The 21,162-nt window shown below is 39.2% G+C and overlaps 1 protein-coding gene and 1 long non-coding RNA gene across 2 annotated transcripts in view; one reads left to right on the top strand and one right to left on the bottom strand.

The window, feature by feature from the left end:
- LOC110479923 (maestro heat-like repeat-containing protein family member 7) overlaps nt 1–21,162 on the top strand; it is an 86,733-nt gene that overhangs the window by 20,894 nt on the left and 44,677 nt on the right. The window contains exons 5-6 of the transcript XR_014956605.1: nt 4,656–5,594; nt 19,628–19,756. The gene's annotated coding sequence lies outside the window, so the exon portion shown is untranslated. The remainder of the gene's footprint in view (nt 1–4,655; nt 5,595–19,627; nt 19,757–21,162) is intronic.
- The window catches only part of LOC146766937 (uncharacterized), a 52,622-nt gene that overhangs the window by 20,933 nt on the left and 10,527 nt on the right, over nt 1–21,162 (bottom strand). The window contains exons 3-4 of the long non-coding RNA XR_014956609.1: nt 15,969–16,043; nt 12,868–15,367 (exon numbers count right to left, since the gene is read on the bottom strand). This is a non-coding gene — a long non-coding RNA (uncharacterized LOC146766937). The remainder of the gene's footprint in view (nt 1–12,867; nt 15,368–15,968; nt 16,044–21,162) is intronic.

Here is a 21,162-nt window from a genome sequence, read left to right as displayed (position 1 = left end):
GCATGGATAGAGGCAGTTTGAGAGGTAAACACAGCACTCAACATCAGCTCTGCTTAGCAGGGAACTGAACTTGGACCTCAGCTCTTTCTTAGAATGTCTTATAACAGATCCTATAGAATACAGGGTTGCCTGTTTTCCCATTGAAGTGAATTCTCATTTTCATTGGCATACAGGAAGCCTGATAGGAGCAGGAATGTGCTCCAGTTAATTTGTATGATTTGATGTATAGGTTTTCATAAGGTTCAAAGGAGCCACGGGAGGTCACACAGCGCTGCTGAGAACCAGTGTCCTTGAGCTGATAAGATGAGCAGCAACATTTCTGCACAGTGTACGAGGGAGGATGCTATCAGTGCAGCCCTGCCATTAGAGCAGCTGGAGGGCTCACTGCTGCTGCTCAGGGTGGCTTTTTCCCTTTACCTCTCTCCTTCCCGAGATGACAGCAGCAGCCACATTCAAAAGCTCTTATCTCCAGTCTGCAGCTGGGGAAGAGAAGCGTGTGGTGTGCTAAGGGTGAAATTTTCAGCAGAGATTAGGAAGTTACTTAGGTGCCTAACTCCTGTTTTCAGGAGTGATACAGGGCCTTTTTAAAGCAGCTGTTCTGTTCACAAGAAACTAATCTACTTAGTTACTGCAAGAAACATGCAGCTTTATATTAATCAAACCACAAAGAGGATGAAGGGAAAGTTCCAGAGAGCAGACAGGAAACAAGAGTCAGGGAAGAAAGCAGCTCTATCCCTTATCTCTTTGGGCAACTGGCTGACTCCCTGTTGACCCCTGTCTTATTCCTAGTTTGTGAAGAAAAATATATTTATTTAAATTGGTTTTTTTTTTGTTTTTTTTTTTTTTAATTTTAGATGGCAAGAGTTGCTTTTTTCTATATTACCTTTTACTCTCCAGGTCTCTCAGTTCTGTAGCTTTTCTTGGTGCTTCAAGAAGGCTGAAATCCTCCTGACTTCCTTGAGAACATCATTAGTAAAAGCAAGGGACTCTTGAAGTCCCTGTCACTTCATAAGCAAAGGCTGTGCTGACGTTTCCTTGGAGTTCAAACATTAGTGCAATGCTCTTTGAACAACAAGGGTCCAGATCCCCCCAGAATGATGCACGGTCTGCTGGAGGGAGCAGAAAGCTCATGGAGCAGCTGATGCAGGTCAGCTGCTTTTGGCTTAACTCTTGCTTTGAAGTGATATACACAGACTGATTGTGAAAAGCTTATTTCACAGTTCTCTCACCATCTTGGCTTAAGATTAAATCTGAATGAGTTCTTGTCATCCTTTCCACTCAAAACTGGTGAAGGTCTGCTCTTGTCAGAGCTCATGGAGTTAGACATCATTTAAAAAAGGAATTGACCTGTCCAGACTGTTTTTAACCATTTATTCACCTCACTTTTAAAAAATGTAGAATCTGGATGGAACAGGGATTGCTCCATTTATGTTTCAGGGGAGCTTTAGAGTCTGGATACTGCCTGTGACTGACCCTCCAGAAGGGCATATTTAAGAAAGGTTTGTCTGAGATCTCTGTTTGTCAGAGATTCCAAACCCATCTCCAATCTACGTTGGAGATTGGTTGGTTGTCAAATCCTTTCTGTGTCCTCCTAAGCCCCTGGAACATTCTGCTGCCACTAATAGAGACATGCAGAGTCTATCTCATGGCAAAATTCAGGCTTTTGTGAGAACAAAGGGTCACCAGGATTAAAAGCTGCCATATCTAACACTGCACATGCTGCTTTCTCCAGCTCTGTGTAATTATCAGCTGTGGCTCTCACACACACAAAGGCTGAAGTGCAGATAACTCATCTTGTCTGCAGAGTCAGAGATGGCTGTGGTGCCCCACAGCCCCTGTTGGTGTCACAGCTCTGCTCTGGTGCTCCTGCCCTCGCCCCAGGAGCTCACAGCACAGGCTGCTGCATTTGAGCCAGAAAAAAAAGATAGAGAGGTGAAAACATATCTGTTTTGGGGTTTTTTTTGCTATTTTTCATGTTATACTACAGAACTTTTCAAGCTACACAGGATGAACGAGATAAGATTCATGTTTTTCCCAGATTTATATATGCCAAACCATGTTCCACGTGATTAAGATGCATCCAGATGCCATAACCTTGTCTTTCATGGAAGCACACTGCATCTTTTCCTTGGTCCTCTAGCCTAACTCTGTGCTTTAGTTCTGAAGGAGCAGCCACTGTTTTCTGACACTGAGCCCTACCTGCCTTCTGTTTTCCCAGTGCCACCTTATGATGGCAGATATTCAGCATCAATTCTGGTTGAGACTATTGTGAGTCCTCACTGCAACAGCCTGGAGAGGGAAGATTTCCATGGCTGTGTAAAAAAATCCCAGAGGTTAATGAGAGCCTGGAGATAACACAGCCCTTCCCTTACAGCATTCCCTTTCCTTCACTTCTTCTCTAACCTAGCAATTACTACTGGTGAGCAGTAAATTTACACAGATAGAACAAAGTTGTCTTTTTCTGGAATGTTTATCTCAATCAGTTTCCTCTGGTAATAAACAATTCTGATTTCAGGTGTTTTAGCTAGATCTCATTCTCCATATGACCCCTGACATTTGTGTTATGCTCTCAGCCTTCCTTTAGAAGAGATGAATACACACAGAGGAGTTCTTGAATGTGCTTTGTAAAGAGCTGAGATCAAAAATTCCTAGTGGGTTTGTATTTTTGCTAAAGATTTTTGATATTGTTGTTGTTGTTGTTGTTGTTTTTTGCTTTTGGGGTGTTTGCGAGAGGGAAGAGATGACTTAATCAGTGAGTCAGTCCCGAATTTACAAATTCTGTTCAATTCATCCACCTAGTGCTTTCCACATGTAGCCTAATCACACAGCAGCTGAAATTTCTGTACCTGTATCCATCATCCCTCTGCTACAGGCAAGAGCCAGCCTTACACCCCTTCAGCATCTGGCATGTATCAACTCCTCTGTGTGTTTCAGCTTTGAAACCAAAAATACTCAGAGCTTTTTTCCACCTTTAGGGCCTTGAGTTCATACCCTTTAGCTTGAAAAATTCTTTGATGTGTGTTTTAGCATTTTCTGTCTAAATACCCTTGCTTGAGGCATTTAGTTATATTTGATGCTGAGACATTTTAATTTAAATAACTGATTAGATGTTAACTCTCCTGTGACAGAAGCACACATTAGGAACCAGGGCCTGTTCCATTATGCTTCTGCATTTTCATTCCTTTGAGCTGTTCTTATTATGGGGGTGCAAACCTTAAGTCATTCAGTGCTTACAGTGTTGCTGTTAATCATTCTGCTTTAAGGCCTCTGGAGCACTTCTAATTCTGTTTACAGATGCAAAGAGGTGCCTGAGTTCTTACCATCTGTTGCTGAAAGAAAGTGGTACAGGAAAATAAGGGAGTTAAAACTCAAACATGCATCCCTGCCTTTAAAAATCTGACCCTAAGAGCTTGTGACCCACAAAGCAGCATCCCTACACTTCCAAAAAATGTTACAGTATGTACATTTTGTGGCAATAAAGATTGTCACTTCACAGAGAAACATTTGGAAATGACCTTTAATGCTTTAGTATGTGATTGCTAAGAGGCCACAAGCACTCTGGTTAACTCCAAGGTGTTTTAAAGAACAATAGGAACTTCCAGAGATGACTGAGCCCTCTCAGCATCTCTGTTGCCTTTGGGAGGAACCATTGCTCCTGAATTGTGACATATCACTCATGCTTAAACTCAGTTGGAATAAAGACCTAACAGATTTATCAAAGTATGGAAATCCAAGACTCAGGTGGGATAAAGTCAGACCTAACAGATTTATCAAAGTGTGAAAATCCAAGTACGATGTTTGGAGATGAACTTGGAAAGAAATAAATCTCCATTCAGAAATGTGCTCACCACCATATCTAAATATTAAACTGTTGCATGATAAATGTGCCTTGTTAGAAGGTTATTGCACAATACAGCAGCATTCAGTAATTGAGATTTTCTCCTTTTTTTCCCCTAAACATGAATAACTGCCTGAATTAACAGACAGTTTTGCATGCACAGTTCTGATAGGATTGCCTGAAAAAATCCCTGAGAAAATACTTGACTGACCAGACAGATTGCCTTGCAGTGCTGTGATGTGCTGTCAGTCTCCTGAGGAAGGAGACTTTTGTCTGATAGCTAGAGGACAGTCACATACTGTCAAATGTTTGCCACATGAAAATGGATAAGGGGAAGGGTTGCAAAAATTATCTAAAGTAGAATCTAAGAGCAGGTGTTGAGGCTGTGGAGAGACAGAAGCAGAGTTATTAGCACAGTTATATTTCTTACCTGATAAAGTACTATTGTTTCATGGTGTATTAATTTTTTTTCACTCATCATGTGGCTTCTTTAAAAATGTGACAAAAATAGTAGTTTCAGAAGTTTAAAGTAGTCTAATTTTGAATCCAATATTATGTTTAAAAAAGTTATTTGCCTGTATGTAAAATAGGCAGAATACATTAAAACTGCAAGGCATATGTATTCCAAATGTTGCCATACTTCTTCAAAGTGATTTATAGACAGCCTTGCCAGTTACATTTTTCTTCTTTCCCTTTCCAAAAGAGAAATAGCAAAGGCAAAAAAAAAAAAAAAATGTAAGAACTCTTATTCTGAATAGACAGGCATTGTTTACTCGTGCTAGGTAATTTATTTTTTTTCCTCTGTGATTTTTCCCAGGGGAGGCACATGCAAGGGATGCTTCACCTGTGAGACTTTTGTATAATATCTGCACAAATCCACTGACTTCAATGAGAGATATAGTTGCCACAAGTAATTCCTTACAAGAATGCTCAGAACAGCGTTGGAAGCATAAACAGTAAGTTCTTTGAGGCTCCTTCCTCAAGTGAAAAATGCAGGAAATTTCTGGTGGGATGCCAATTAGTCAGAGAGCACTCTCTGTTATCTAGGAGAAGAAAACACTGAATCCTGAAATGCCAAGAAGAATCCTGCCCTCAGGGTTGCTTCCTTCCAAATTTGATTTCTTGTTGTTTCAGATAAACTTAGAATAAGTATCTAAGTTATTGGATGTCCATAAAAGGTCATGCTTTTGAATGTATTTGATATTTAGACAATTTTTGTGTGTGGTTTGGTTTTTCCTTTGCTCTTTAGTACTGCTGATACGCCTCGTGCATCGCTCTGAGCACACTAATCCACACAATGGAAATGACATATTTCTGATGTCAGTAATTGCATTGCTCAATATCAAGTGCAATGATCTCTGGAAATATTTCTGTTTAAATACCAACTACTACTCTAAAATGTCAAAATTTTAATTAGTTTCTGTTTGGACAACTCAAGTGTACACAAAGTGGACCTTGTTTCTGTACCTCACAGAAACATTCCAAACCCCAAGGAATTCTGTAGGAGGCTTTTCAAAGCAGGTAAGATCAACACATCTTTGCAGTTTCAGGACATTCAGGGCTTTCTCTGCTTTTCTAAATCAGGTAATGTTTTCAAATGGCTGCGATTTTCAAGTCCAGTGGATAAAAATTAAAACCAATGAGAGGCTTATTTGTGCACTCAGAGGAGCTCAGCGCTGTGCAATTGTTTGGAAGTTTGGATTGCCTATTCATGGCAAATAGCATCTGTGCTCAATTACACTCCATCCATCAGGAGGTAAGGCTTTCAGAAGTAATGAAAGCATCTAAGAGATGGTTTGCACTAGAGAGTAATGATTTCTCAAAAGGGCAGACAATTGGGTTGATTCACAGGTACTGTAGAAGGGAAAATGTTCCAGATGAAATGGAAATTATTTCATGAAACATCTCAGGATTTTGCAGAAAGAAGGGGAGTATTATTACCAATTATTCTCTATGAAATGAATTTGGTAACACACCATCATCGTAAAAGGAAAAGTGAAAGGTTGCTAAATTGGATATTTAGATTTTGCTAATGAGAATAGAGGGAGTTGATGAATGTTGAATCATTCCTTGGCAGTTTTTAAACAAAGATTATCATTCATTCTCTTTTTTGAACTGACAGATGATGTTTTGTGTTGAAATGAAGCTTCATGACTTTTGATCAAGCCTGCTGAAAATAGCATTCTGCTGCCTAAACTTCATATTTTTTCCTAACACATTGCACTAAGAGTCATGGGATGATAATTTGGGATGCTCTGCAGTCCTCTGCCTTTTTGAGGGATTTGAGGTTTTTTGTTGAAAGGACATGTGCCATGACATGGCTGCATCGCATTACTCAACGAGTTTAAACTCTTCAAAACAAAATTATTTCTATTTAGTATTCTTTTCTTTGCTTAACACTGTCTCAAGAAAATAAGTGGTACATGTCTAGGCTGAGTTTTGTGTACCATATTAAAATCTGACAACTGCCTTGCCAGATACTACCTGACCAATATTTACCAATGATAATCACCTTAGAGGTGTTGCAGAAGTGTTGATTACAGAGATAGGGACCTTCCAGGACATTCGCATTTTGGGATGCTACCAAGGGAAATCAAGGCTCTTGTTTCCCTCTCATCAGACAAATTTATGTCTTTTGTGGAGGTATGTTCCAAATATAGCCATTAGTTCACATTTTGGACAATAAATTTCCAAGAAATTTGAGGAAACAGGTTGGAAACTTGATGATCTTGAAGGTCTCTTCCAACCTTGTGATTCTGTGATTCTGTAATTCTTGGTTTAAAATTTTGTCTTGGAATTGCAATCTTTTGAGCAACTTGACAAAAAGAAGATGTTCTGTTTCGGCAACCCATGATGAATTTGAGTGGCCTCTTCCATCTCCCATCTCCATCTCCCATCTCCAAAGCAGGGCAGTGGAAATCTAAATTAGCCAGTCTGGCAGAGCAGATGAGACAGGATAAAGGTGATATTCCCTCCAGAGCTGGCGAGTAGATGAATTTCTCCTGCCCTCAGCTGCATCACTGCTCGTTCCTTCCTTGTGGCTCCTTTTGTTAACATGGCATTTGCACTCTCCAGACAATAATAACCAGAGTGAGGAGCTGCTTAAACTCCTTCTCTCACTTCCCCCATAACTGAGATTTGTGGTGGCTGGACTTTGGACTGAAAAGAGCACCTAGTTATCACTGAAAATCTCAGAGGTGCTATAGATTCAATTCTAGAAAAAGCATGTGCTCTTTTTTGTCTGTTCTCTGTGTCCATACATAACTGTGAAAAGATTGTAAGAATTTAGAATCCAGGAGAAATTTTCCTGCAAGGACAGAGTTGCAAGGCACAGGCGTGGAAATGGCTCTCAGGATCTTTGGAACAGACTTTGTGGTGTAGGCAAATGCACAGGATTATCTGGTGGGCTTTGTGTGTCTCATTGTTATTGACCAAAGAGGAAAGAAAATACTGAGGCTACTCATTCATTTATAGGAAATACAAGATAAACAGTCCAAAAAGTGCTTTGGTCACTAGTCAAAAGGACAAATGATAAGGGAACAGTTAGCTGGGTAATCAGATTGTGATACTTTGTTGGTGTTTCTTGCAGGAGTACATTGGAAATGTTGTTAATTTAACATCGAGCCTCCAAAGATAGTGTTAATTCTTATTACCATCTGCAGGCACAGGATGATAAAGCTGCCAATGACCTAAACTAAGAAGTGAAAGAAAGAGATTAAAATGTCTTAGAAAAACAATCATATAGTAATTGTGAAAGAAAAAAAACATAATCCATTAGCCAAATTTGAATAAAACCTAACAGTTCTGTCCATTTACTCTGAGATTTAATCCAGTGTTTTCCATCACTAGTCTGAAAGTTTATATAACATAAGGAATCCTAAAAGCTTTGCTGCCTTTCTTTTTTTTTTTTTTTTGGTTGTTATTTGTACTACTTTGCCGTATCTGAAATAGCAAACTTATACTTAATTTAAGATTTCTGAACACAGATATCCTAAAAATAATACATAAGAAAATTATCAGAGTGAAGTAATTGATTTCCTTTGGATACCATCCAGGTTTAACAAATTACTGTCACCTGCTGGAATATTTTCATATATCCACTGATAGATTTTGCAGAGCAAAATAATAATCACTTTTCTTCCAACTCTAAAATAGAAGATACTTTTTTTTTCCCTAACTGAAAAATATAATCAAGTGTGCAAAATAGATGGGTGCTGTTTGGAAAAAAACCCAACAGGTTGGGTATGGCTGCCTGTCACATTGCTTGGTCAGTAATAGTTTTCACAGTGAAATTCCTACATCTTCTCAACTGTTCCATCATCCCACCACATCCTACATCTTCTCTCTCTTGAAGCAGATGATACACCAGAGGCTTTCCACAGTGACAATAATTTCTGCAAATCAGACAATGGCACAATATCTAATGTACACAAATGAACTGGGTATAATGGGAAGCTTTTTCCTTGAGTATTTATCAGAATGAAGAGTTAAAGCAGCTCAGGTGTTCCATGTGGAAGAGCTGTTTTCCTGAAAGTAATGAGGCTGGCCCCTGTGCTGTGTTTGGGAACAAACCTAGGTTCTCTGGAAGGTCCTGCATTGTGGCTGACAAACTTTTCATTCTATGATTTTTTATTCTCACCACAGTGTAGGGTTTTTCCAGAGTTCTTGGGTCAGTAGTACCCTGATATAGAACCCCACAGTATGAGCATTCTCAAAGGTATGGACAAGAACTGTTCTGGATGTTTTCTATGGAAACAGTTGTTGTGGTGTTTTTCTTAAATAATTTTTAAAGAATTGCAAATCATAGTGGGAAATGTCAATAAATAAGATGTCCAAAGGAAATTTAGCAGAGAAATTTTAATAAGAGACCCCTACTCTGTGCTCATGGATGGTCTGTTTGATATTGTTCCTTGCATTCAGTTAGAGCTAATTCCTGGTGTTTCTTCAGTTCGTAATTCAGTTCAGCATTGTGTCTGTACTTCACTAACAAAATGTCCTCATGGAGAACAATGTTTTCCATAAACACAGTACGCTAAACCCTTGGATCATACTAAGTCTGTACCAAGGAAATCTCACTTACCTGGCCTCCCCTCTTTTTGTATGAGTGTTTGCTTTGTAGCCCCATTTCTATTGCCCCCATAATTCCTGGCAAAGCCTCCACATCCTTATTTTCTTCTTCCCAAGTTGCAGCCTGCAGAAGCAAGTCCCAGACAGTGCTCCCTAAACAGCCAGCAGGTCACTCACCTGTTTTTCAGAGCTGGGTTATAAGTACACTTTCATTATTGCCTAATTTAGAAGCAAATTTTCTGGTCTCTCTGTTTAACTAGGTATTGGACTGCTTACTTTTTTTTCTAAATATAAGTATTAATTACTTCTTGTTTGGGAAAAAGAGGGGGGAAAGCATATAGCTTAGAAAACATTGGAAATGCTCCTCTGTGTTTTGTTGCCTTCTTTTGGAGTGATCACGCTGAACTCTAAGTGAACTGGTGAGAGAGATCTGTTTATGTTCTTTTCCATGTACAACTATTTTTTTCCTTTTAGTTTTGAGGGAAATGGCATCAATTTATCCAGAGAGCTCTGTGTGGGCTCTTGTCAGCGAGCACATTCCACAGTCAGGAAAGGAGCCAGACAGGTATTTGTATCATTGCTAGGAACAGCTTCACTGAGAGCTCTCCTGGAAACACAGCTCCTGTCAGTGTGGAACAGCAGAGACAGGGAGCAGCAGGCTGCTGATTAATGAGCTCTTGAGTGGTGCTGGATGCCTCTGAGTCTGCTGCACATCCCTGGGAATGGGAGATAAGCAGGTCTGCAGCGATCTGCACACCTCTCACACGTCCTTATTTGATCTCTAAGCTCTCAGCAGTGTAGGCAGCAAACCACAGATTACAGGCATCGCTTGAGATGTGCTAGGGCACTTATTTAAGGAAAAAATTGTAGGCAACGCCTTCCAAATAAATACATTTGCTCTTTTTTGTGGAGCTCAGAGCAAGGATAATCTCTCTCCATGCACTGAGATCACAGTGCTCATGGAAAAAGCTGGAGCCAGTGGTCTCAGTATAAGCCCAAATTGACTAGATCAGAAATATGACATTTGATTACGGGAAGAAATATTACCCAAATTGATAGAGCATTGAACAGACTTATGTCTGTCAGCTCAGATGATTGTGGAACAGTATATCAGGCAGAGATAATTGTATAATGGTCAGGCTGAAAGCAGGAAACCCTCTCTGCCTGTGCTGGCTGCCTTGGCCACCTGGGAGACCCTCGTGGCAATTTGAGAAGAAAAGCATTATATCAGCATCACTCAGGGAGATGAGAGCAGACATCTATTGCTCCTTTAAGCAGCTCTTGTATTCCATATCCATCAGAGGATCTCTGGATGGATATGGCACTAAGTTTGAAATTTCCATCAGAAAGTGGCCAGCTGCTAGCTTTGCCTCTGGATGTCAGCTGTACAGGTTGTCTGGACAAAGGATGCAGGAGGAGATTTGGTAAAAGGTAAATATTTTAAGCCCAAGTCTTCATAGAAGAACAGTCTGTAACAGAGTGGCACAGTGTTTGTAAATACCACAGTGGGAATGCTTGTTAATAGAGCACATTTGTTCAGCTGAGATTAGAGAGAGAAACTATTAACTGCTATTTTTAATTAACTAGTATCTGTTTAAGATTTCCAGGCTGCACTGGTACAATAGTGAGTTGTTAGTACATTTTCCAGTACATTTTCCAACTGGACCAAAAGAGGAATTAATAAAGCAGCACATCATTAAGTAGACTCTAGCTTCAACTCATAAAAGACCATTAGAACAGACTAATCTAATTTTCTTCATAATAGAAAACACAGAACTTGCAAGACATAATTTTTATGGAAAGATACTTTTACAGAATCCGCTGCTGCTGGTTATTTGTTTAAATGATTGATTTCCTTCAACATTTAAAAATATTGCACTCTATTTCTAGCCTAAATCATGTTTCAATTTTCAGCACAGCTTCCTTCAGATTAAGTAATCACTTTTACAAGATTTTTTTCAATAAGAAGGTATACTTAATTTTAATAAACTCATCTTTTAACATGATCTTAGGGTATTTTGACCCCCACTATAGTGTTACAAGCATTTGTATCTCTTCATTAATTCCATAGCTTTGCTGTGCACCAGCTGCATTTTCTGCCCCTGAAACACACTGAAGGATGTGACAAGGATCTTGCCAATGGTTGTACAAGAAACTAACCTATCACAGGACAAAAGAAACCGCATTCTCCAAAAATTAGAGTTAATTTAAAGTTAGAAAACAGTCAGAAAAAGTTATCTATTTTTGCAATGAAATGAGAGGCTAGAATGACTGCTCTTTAACATATTTCTGCATGATGGAAAAGAGACAAATGGAAAGCTTTCGGAGGATGGAGAGTATCAAAACTGAGGATGGCACAGGCCATTGTTCTGCCATCTCACAGTGCCAAGCTGAAATTCAATATTCACCGATAAAAAGCCACACATACCAAGAAAAGCAAGCAAGCAAACAAAAAAACTTCATCTATATCATGGTAATTCTAAATATGCCATTATTGAAATAGAATTATAAACTTAACTGTAGTTTCCTGTAAATGTTAGCTTGGTCTTAGTTGGTGGGCAGGAAAGTGAATGTGTTAGAAAATACTGAAAAAGAAGAGATGAAGCATCACTATGCAGCTCCATATGGTTTTGGGGATCTGACATTTCAATATATTCTACAAGTCTGCTCACCTCACTCTAGAAAAGGATATAATGACCTAGAAGAACACAGAGAATAATAATTAGTAGTAAAGAATGCCTTCTGTATGCAGAGGAAGTGAAATAACAAAGACTCTATAGCTTAGAAATTAAATGAGTGCACATGGTTATTATAGAGGTTTATAGCATCCTGAATGACACAGGGCAAGTCCCTTATCTATTTGCTGTTTGAAGTTTCATCATTAACCATTCAGTTGCCTTCTCCAGTGAGTGTTCTTATCACCCACTCTTCCCTTTTGCACTGCTCAAACCCAAAACATGCTGTTTATTTACAGTGGGGTTTTTTTATGTCAATTTAACTAGAAGGAATACAGAAAGCCCACACTGTGGGGTTTTTTTGTTGTTGTTGTTGTTTTTTTTTAATATATATTTCACACTATTTTTGTATTAAATTATGTTAGGAAAGCAAAGAGTATCTTGTGTACAGCTGTACCTCTTGTCTCTGCTCTGTCTTTGCAGAGACAAACTGACTGTTTTGGATGGTTTTATTGGACTATGAGTGGGAAAGATCTTACACTGGTTTGTGTTGTCCCTGTGTGTTTAAATTGTACCCATTTCTGGAGGTCCCACTCACCAGTACATTGAACCTTGTGGGTAAAACTGTTTTGCTGTCTATTGAGTTGCAACTCACACATTTCAGGTGTAGTGGACATCAGCAGGACACATCTCTACTGAAGCTTTTTGGTTTTCCTCTACTCCTATTAATATTTGTTACTGTTACATACTTTAAGATCATGACTCCTGTGGAATGTGAGATCTGTTTATCTCAGCTTTAAAATTCTACCTATTGGGTGGGAGAGATTATCACATTTATGACAAGAGAGCAAACACTCTTTTACAGCATTAAGTTCTCTGTCAGCTCTCAAAGACATGGACAAAGATGCAGAAGGTCAAATAAAATCAGTGATGTTAATGGGACTGCCTGCCACATCTTTGGAAGTTTAGTGAAACTTTTCAAATGTGCTTTACCAAAATGTTGTTGGGGAAAAAAAATAGTGGGGAATGAAAGCTTGTTCTTCACTAGTCTGCAGACAGTGAAATTAATGAATTCTCCCCAGCTGACATAAATGAAGACCCAACCTAATTTGAGGGTCTGTCCGAAAAATTCTTGAGTCATAAAAGCAATAAATCACTGCTGACTCATAAAGAGTGTTCTGCTACCAAAAGGGTAAAAAATGGAAAAAAAAGGCTTTTTCATGGCAACTGCAGTAGTTGTGATGGGGAATGATAAAACGAGGAAAGAAATACTCTTTTGGTACTTACAGTTTCAAAGTACCTCAAAGGTTACGTCAGATTGCATTTCTCTTTCCCATTCTAAAACTTCAGTGTCTCCTGAGGATCCTGCTTAAGCTGAAGGTTCTGTTTGATGACATGTCCAAGAGTTCAGAGGCATGATACTGACTCTGAAAAGTGACCAAAAGCAAGTTAAGAGTTGGCCTTTGCCCACAATGTGCTTCACAGTGATAGCAGTGAGAGTTGTTCTCATGTGTGAATATCTGACTGCCTGTTTACTGCTGACAGATGAGAATTCATCACCTCAGAGCTCCCCAGCTGGAACTGGGGTTACTGTCTGGGGCACTTTATTTTAATGACTACACGTCCTCATAACTGAATTTGGGCACTCTATTGTGTTGGAACAGATTGATGTCGGTGCTTTTGAAAATTATTTCAGGAATACCAAACAGCAAAGGCAGAGAGGAAAAAAAAATAAATCAGTTTTTAGAGGCCAATCCTTTGATCCTCCTGTTATCCTGATCTGCAGGGGAGGCTGGAGAGGCTGGCTCAGAGCTGGGGTCAGAGCTGGCAGGCAGCTCCTGACGGATGCTGTCAGGGATGACAGAGCTCCCTGCCTTCCCAATTTCAGCTGGAACACTCAGTGGGGAGCTGCACCGGGCTGGCAGAGCCTCGTCACTGCCAGGGGAAGCAAGATTTTGTCTAATCAGTGCAGTGTGACAGACAGCCCTGGTGCCACGGGGCCCTTCCCTCGCTGGGGGCTGCACAGAGCTGATGTGGGGATGCATTAACTTGTCTGACCTGCAAACAGAGAATGGGGCTGAGCAGGGGAACCACAGCTCAACAAATGGCTGCTGTGTTGCTTAGAAAATGTCTGAATATTCATTAAGCACGCCTAGGATTTTATGTTATTAGTTGAGATCTTTGGGATTTTTTTAACCTTATTTTTCTCCTGTAAGTCCCATGCTTAATTTAGATGGAATAGGCCATATATTATGGAAAGAAAATATTTCTAAAACCCAGCCCGGCCTTTTATCAGTGGTAGGAAAGTCAGTGACTGGAAACACTTGAGCTTCTGACTGATTTTTAGCTATTTTCAGGTGTCAGAGTAGGGGATCATAAAATGTGACCTTATTTTCACGCAGCAAGATATATGCATTCTGTAAAGCTGGTAAAAAAACCAAAACCATCAATCTTTATTGAAATATCTGTCTAGAGCTTTGACTTTCACATCACAAGTGCTGCTTAAAAGTTAACTTTTCAATTATCTAGTTAAGGCAATGATAAATTATGCCCAGAGGTAGTGACCACAATACAATAGGAAAAAGGTTGTTTTTTCAGTTCTAAAATAATCCCATTTCAAAAACGGTTAAAATCAATTACTGAATGCCATTTGCCATGTAACTTTCCTTTTGTTTGACTTGCTTTCAGACTATTTTTTGAGTGGAGGAGGAAGGCATTATCCTAGCACAAGGCACTCAAGGGAATTATCCAGAATATCTGTGCCCCCCTTGCCATTCTAAATCCAAGGGACTCATCAAGCAGGGAACCCACAGCCTTGTAAAGTATAATTTATATTTATGGGGTCCCAGTCACAAATGCTCATATTCCTCTTGCCTGGTCTTAGAATTGTTTAAATAACACCAACAGTTCAGAGTCTCCTTTCCTCCCAAGCAGAGGTCCTGCTAAGAGAGAGTCAGTGCTTTGATTCCCTTGTCTCACTTCCAGAAAGGACAGGGATGCTGCTGGAATGAACCAAAAAGAAACGGGATATTAGTACTCTCTGTTTAATACTGCCAGGAGTAATATTTTGTGAGTTCCTTCCTGGGGTCACAGAGGAGAAGTATACACACACACAAAAAATCATGAATGTGTCTGTTTTAAATGGGAATAATCCATACTAGGACCCCAGAATCTGAGTAGGAGCTCTTCTTTAGGGCCAGTCATTCAAAACTTTCCTCTGAGAACCCTCCCAGCCTTTTGTCAAATACTTTTAAAGTTCTGTGGTCCAAAGCACTTATGGCAATGCATGCATGTATCCATTTATTAAAATGTGTATATTCATTTAATTCTTGCCAGCTTCTGCCTTATTAACAAAATCCCATTCCCTGCATGCTGAAACAATGACCTTTATATTATCAATTCAAGGACTCATAAAACAGATGGTGAGGATATAAAAAAAAGGAAAAAGGGGAAGAAAAATAAAGAGCCCAAAAGTGAAATGCCAGCTTGTCCGGCATACGTATCAAAATAATCCTGGAAACCTGGCTGGGGTAGCAAAACCATATGGGTTTTGTTTCAACTCAAGGGTACCATGTAACTTACTAGCATCTCCTCTTCTGCTGCTGGTAAATAATGTGCAGAAATCTCTCTGGTGGTGATGAGGAGATTCTTCACATCAGGGAGGGACCATCAGGCTCCATAGGATTTGTGCTGTTTGCAGGATTCAGGATTCACACTGGTGTGCAACAGAGATTGTGAGGTAAGGGGCTGCAATCAAAATGCCTGATAAATGTAACCAAGAGGATTTCTGTGGGTTTAAGCAACAGAAAAGACATGAAAAAAGTTTGTGACAGGAAGCTTATCTGTTTTTCCAAGTCAATTGGTTGCTCCTATTACAAGGAATTGCCTTGTTATTAAACTTTGCAAGAAATTCAAGGGGGGGGAAAGCCTTAAACTATCAGTAATCAATATGGTTGTTTTTCTAATTCTTGAAGGAAGCTTCTGAACTGGTCTTAGGATTCCTACTTGCTTTTGTCCTTTATACTAAGAAACTGATTTGTGCATTCTTTTTATTCTCTCTTGTTAAAATAATACTGACTTTTGTATTTCTTAAACAAAAGAACTCCAGAGCAGTAATTTTCTTGGGTCTATTTATCAAGAAGTAGGAGGTATGGCATGTACGCTTTATACATAGATGTACTATACACTACAAACCTGTCTACAGATTTTTACTCCTGGGATTTACAACTGAGGTGTAGAGTCTGACACTTTATAAATGTTTCTATTCAGATAAATGTGATAACCAACAGAATTAAGGTATGATACAAGAATAAAGATGGACTGAAATGAAGTTGATGACAGAGAAACTGGAATGAATGTTGTAGAAAAACTTCTTACATTTTTCTCACCTTTCATTCCTCCCAGCTGGCCTTGTGTATTTCTGATGTATTTTCATCCTGTGTTTCCTGCTTTCTAAATCCTGGCTTGAGTAGAAAAGAAGAGGAGATGGAGATTTAGACTCAAACCTGTTTGCCAGAAAGGACAGTCCTTGTGGGCAGTGAGCTTACCAAGGAATTGCACAGCTTTGCCTTTCTCCTGCTGTAGCTTTCCTCCAGGTGAGCTCACTGTGTTAGTGTCCAGGAACACACATAATCACAGGATATGGTTCTATGCAGGTGCTTTTATTGAGAGCTCTGGGAATCAGGGGTACAGACCCAAATCTGACTCCGACACGGCTTTCGAGCTGAACGTATTTTATATTCTATCATTATATAACTTATATATTAATTATTAAACTTATATTGTTCTATTGTATACATTGACATGAGTTTCTTGTGATCTTTCTTAGGTCCCTGACCACAGTTTCTTATGATTATTCTTATGATTAAACAGTAATTATATTTAATTACTAAATAATCATCACATCTAACAATTATATCATTTATCATGTACAGGTGCAGTTCTAGCAAGTACAAGTTCTTCATGTGCTTAGGGTGTTTATTTTTCCAGGGCCTACTAAGCTTATTTTTCCTTTTAACCCTTAATCCACATGATTTTAAAACCCTTTTACTATCAACTGTGGGTTCTGTGCAGTGTGAGAGCAGAATCTACCTGGCCTATTCTGTTATATAGGTGAGGTGCTGGCAGTGTCTTCCTAGCACAAAGAAAACATAAGTGACATCTTTAATTAGTTTTCTGCTACACCATCCAACATTAGAAATAGAAATTTTCAAATGTATTTGTCACCTTGATGTTTTTCTGGGGAGGAAATTGTCAATACTATCAGTTACTTTCCAAATATTATTTCTTATAGCCCTAAAAAAGGCATAAATCAATCATTCTTCAGAATGGTAGAAGGAAAATGACATGGTATTTGTCCAAAGGTGAAACTAAGATATAGCTTATTTGAGTTAGGACCTACTGGACTCTTGATTGATAGGATAAAAGTCAGATCAGACCTTCTTTGTCAAGATCAAGATTTGTCTTTGACTGCTGTAAAAGTATTTTCAAGGAAGAGCACAAATCTTCTTCTGCCTTGACAGACAGTTGTACACTCCCTGTGCTGCCCCTAGCTGGTATTTAGTTTGACTGGCTGTAATTTTATATTATTGGGATATATATCTGCCTTTGGCATTTACTGTGTGCACCTTAAGTCATTTTATACTGTAGTAATAATTCTTGCTTTGCTTTAAATTCCTGCAAAAGCTGAACCGCTCAAGCAGAAATTTGCATTTGACCTGTCAGAGGCAGTGACTGACATCTGTCATCCCTGCTCATTGTTTCAAGTTCTCTCTCTGAAAAATTCAAATGTAATGGATGTTGTTCAAGGCTGCCAGATGTTGATGCTACCATCAACAGATAAGATGGGTCATAGAATAGCAGTTGCTATTCACAGGAATGGAAGTTTTTTAGTTTTATCCTCTTGCTGCTAAAGTATAAAAAAAGACACACAATATTTCATATGTTTAGCAACTGTGAAATTCAAACTGCTATAAAGCTACTGAAAGTACATTTAAAAGAACTATTAATTTTGGAAAAAGAGCCTCAATTCTCTATACTTGTCTCCCAACTTAATTTCCATGAGAAACAAACATCTTCCATGGAGTTCTGCTGCTGGTAGAATAGCAGTCTGTCCCCCCAAAAAACTCACAAAAAAAACAAACAAACAAACAAACAAACAAAAAAAAACATAACAAACCAACAGATCCAACAATTGTTAAACAATTACAGAGGACCAGGAAAAGGTGCCACGGCCCAAGTAAACTAAATCTGTTTAAATCATGCATTTTACTCTCCTGAGGCTCAGGTTTCTTCTTCAGTCACATATACCTGTATCAGACATGAAAAACAAAATGATGGGCCAGTTGTGGGTAGTCCTCAGAATACTGGTTTCATTTCCTAATACTGTCATCAGCCTGTGTGATCTTGAGCAAATCATATAGGGGGAAAAACCTCAGGTGCTTGAAATAATCCAAGTTCCACTCCCCTTACTGGACAGTCAGTGGTTTTTACAGAGCCTTGAAAAATTATGCCAACTAAGGATCTTCCCCAGAGTCTCCAGTTTTAGTAGGCTATCAGTAAAATGGCAGAATTAGAGCTTTGCTGCCTCACAGGTTCCTTTTGAGGATACCCACGTTAAAGCAGTGTCAAGCCCTTAGGTAGTGTGCAGATGGGAGCTATAAAAGCTCCTCAGGCAGGAAAAGGTGAGCCCTGGCAGCCCTGTGACTACCTCAGGCTGCTCTGCTCCTGCACCCTGCCCTGCCTGAGCTCAGCTCCTCAGCTCTGGGATGAGCTGCTCTCAAACCACCCTCCCAACTTCCACAAGTGTGAGAACCCCGGGCTTGGTTTGGGGTCTCGTGTGGTGGAAAAGTCTCTCCTCCAACCCATGCATCCAAAGAAAGGCTCAGCAGCCTTTTGATGTTCAGTCTCAAGGCAGTTTATTGTGAGTTATCTAAAAGATTTTCTCCTTGAGCTGCTGTGGTTTGCTCACAGCCCAGGCAGAGGCACACACACACCCTGACATCCTCTCTGACCCCGACTGCTTCTTCTCTCCCACCCAGGGCTGCTGCTCTCTTTTATATGGTACATTACGTGTTACATGGTTCCAGTTTTCCCCAATGCCTATTACCTATATTAAATGGTGATTTTCTATCTTTTATATGGTACATTACGTGTTACATGGTTACACTTTTTCCCCAATGCCTATTACCTATATTAAATGGTGCTTTTCTACTCTAAACCAATCTGTGAGTGCCAACATCACCAAGAACATGGAAGCAAGGAAGAAGAAGGAGGAAGAACAGGATCAGCCCACTTTCCTCCATCTTAGAACTTCTGACTCCCATGTACAAAGTAAAAACCCCCTGTACAGGTGTTAAAACCCCCCTGTACAATACTACAAAAATTTCCCCTCTGTTTTGTAACTACTTTTACTATATTATCTAACCTTTTGTGACTGCTTGTTCCACCTCCAAAGTTAGTAATTCATTCCATGGCTCAAACTCAAAATCACAGCTGTTTCCAGCTGCCTGCCAGGGTCTAAAATGCTTCTGACCAAGGCCTGGAACCTCTAAAAATGTCTGAGAGACATTTTGAGTTCCAACACAGAAGTTTTTGCAGTTCTCCCCTTTCCCTTAAGGTCTGTATGTGCCACTTTTTTTTCAGTAATCTACAGCTTTTAGGTGAATTCCTATCAAACACACTTCAAGGCTACTTTCTACCTGGTTTTCTTTTGCCCTTGCAGCTGCTCTGCTGACACTGCAGCTTTCAAACATTAAAAAAAAAAAAAATTCTTATGATAGTTATTTTATCTTCCATAAGGAAAATTTAGAGCTTCTCTAGAGAAATCTGGTCTCCATTGAAGCATCTCTTGGGATATGGAGAATTTTAGCATAGGGAATAAATTATTTCATCCAGCTCTTGCTATAGGTATTGGAAAAGAAGTCATGATCATAGAATTATTTTCTGAAATAAACACATTTGTTCTATAATTTGTTCTAAATCTGGAAGTTTAATGATGCAGTCCACAGAATACCTCAAGTCCTCATTTTTCTGTGCTTGTTTCCAGTTCTCAGGGTCAGCAGCTGGAAGGGTTAAGGAATCTCCTGCCCCTGATTAATTCTGACTTGCTACCGTTTGAAAGAAAGTATTGCTACAGCTGAGCTACATTTCCCTCCTGTCTGGCTGCTGGAAGCAGGTGAGTAATTTGGTGAATCTGAGAAAGTAAATCCATTGCTCAAAGCTAAACCAAGTGGAGCCACTTTTTAAATGGCTGCAGAGTGAAGAAATTACCTTATTCTGTATTTTTAAGCCTAGCAATGGTCAAGCTTTCTTTGCCAGCACACTGATAAGAAAGCCTATTAATAAATTTGCTGAATTGTTTACCTTTTCTCCTGTATGTCTGAACAACATGAAGCATATTTTTGTTACACAACTCTTTGAATCAGGTTGTTTCCTTCACGATTCTTGTCCTGTTGTGAAGTCCGGAAGTGATGAGGAGAGTGCTGAGAAAAGCAAATAAGAAATCTTTTGAGATTATATAGGGAGATTTTTTTAGTAAGGTATTCTGTTCATTCCTACCCACCACCATCACATTTTCTCATATTTCAAAATGGGAATGGCCGTGTCTCTGTTAGAATATTTGTATTATCTTTGGGCTCAGGGGATGCCCTTGCAGTAGCTCTGCTCTCAGAGGCTCAAGAGCAGCACTCCCAAAATGCTCTGTTTGTCTTACACTGGGATAAAGACACACCCACAAAGTAGCATCTTTTATTTTTTTTTAATATTTTTATGAAGACTATTACTACCACTTCTCTGGGCAGAAGTCCTGTAGGCTGACAGAGATCAGGTAGAAGGAAATGTCTCCTTCAGGAAATTGATGCTCATGCTTTTCTTTGAAGAAAAATTTTCAGAAATCCTGAGGCCTCAGTAAAAGATATCTCAGAAATTAATTGTGAAAGGAGTAGGTTGATATCCCACTGCAAGATGGAGGCTACAGTGGGATCAGAGTGGCTGAGACATGAAGGACCTTGCCAGTCCTGTTGAACCTCTCTGGTTCAGGACAAAGAAACAGAAATAGAGAATATGTTAAAATATATTAAAATTTGCCTGAAGTTCTTCACTACATGTAATTTTTTTCTGTGAAATGCAGCCATTTTCATCCCAAAATATGTCTCTTAAGGACTGCTCAATGATATTATACCTTCACACAAATAATTTTTTTAAAAAATCAATCCAAGATCTAGAATTAACTTCTTTTTTCTGCCACTTCATGAAAACAAGAAGCTCAGAATATTCAGACTGTAAAAAAAAAATGCACATTCTAAATCTAAGCCAGTTGTGATAATTTATAAACAAGAGTAAAAAAATAAAGACTATTTAGTGACAACCCTTGTTCATAGTAAAATATGGAGTCCTACAAATTTGTTCTGTTTCTTCCCTTTAGAAAGGATTAGTTACCATAGCAACTGATACATAACGCGACATCATTGGTTACTCCCAAGATCTACAGAGCAGTTTTTAAGAGAATAAATGTTAATTAATATCTAAAAGAGTAAAGGAGACAAGGTCTTTGTGCTCTGTAGGGAAATCATGTTGTTATTT

Source organism: Lonchura striata, chromosome 7, assembly GCF_050655825.1.
Source record: "Lonchura striata isolate lonStrDom1 chromosome 7, ASM5065582v1, whole genome shotgun sequence".
Taxonomy (NCBI): domain Eukaryota; kingdom Metazoa; phylum Chordata; class Aves; order Passeriformes; family Estrildidae; genus Lonchura; species Lonchura striata.
This window is presented reverse-complemented; position numbering and strand designations above follow the sequence as displayed.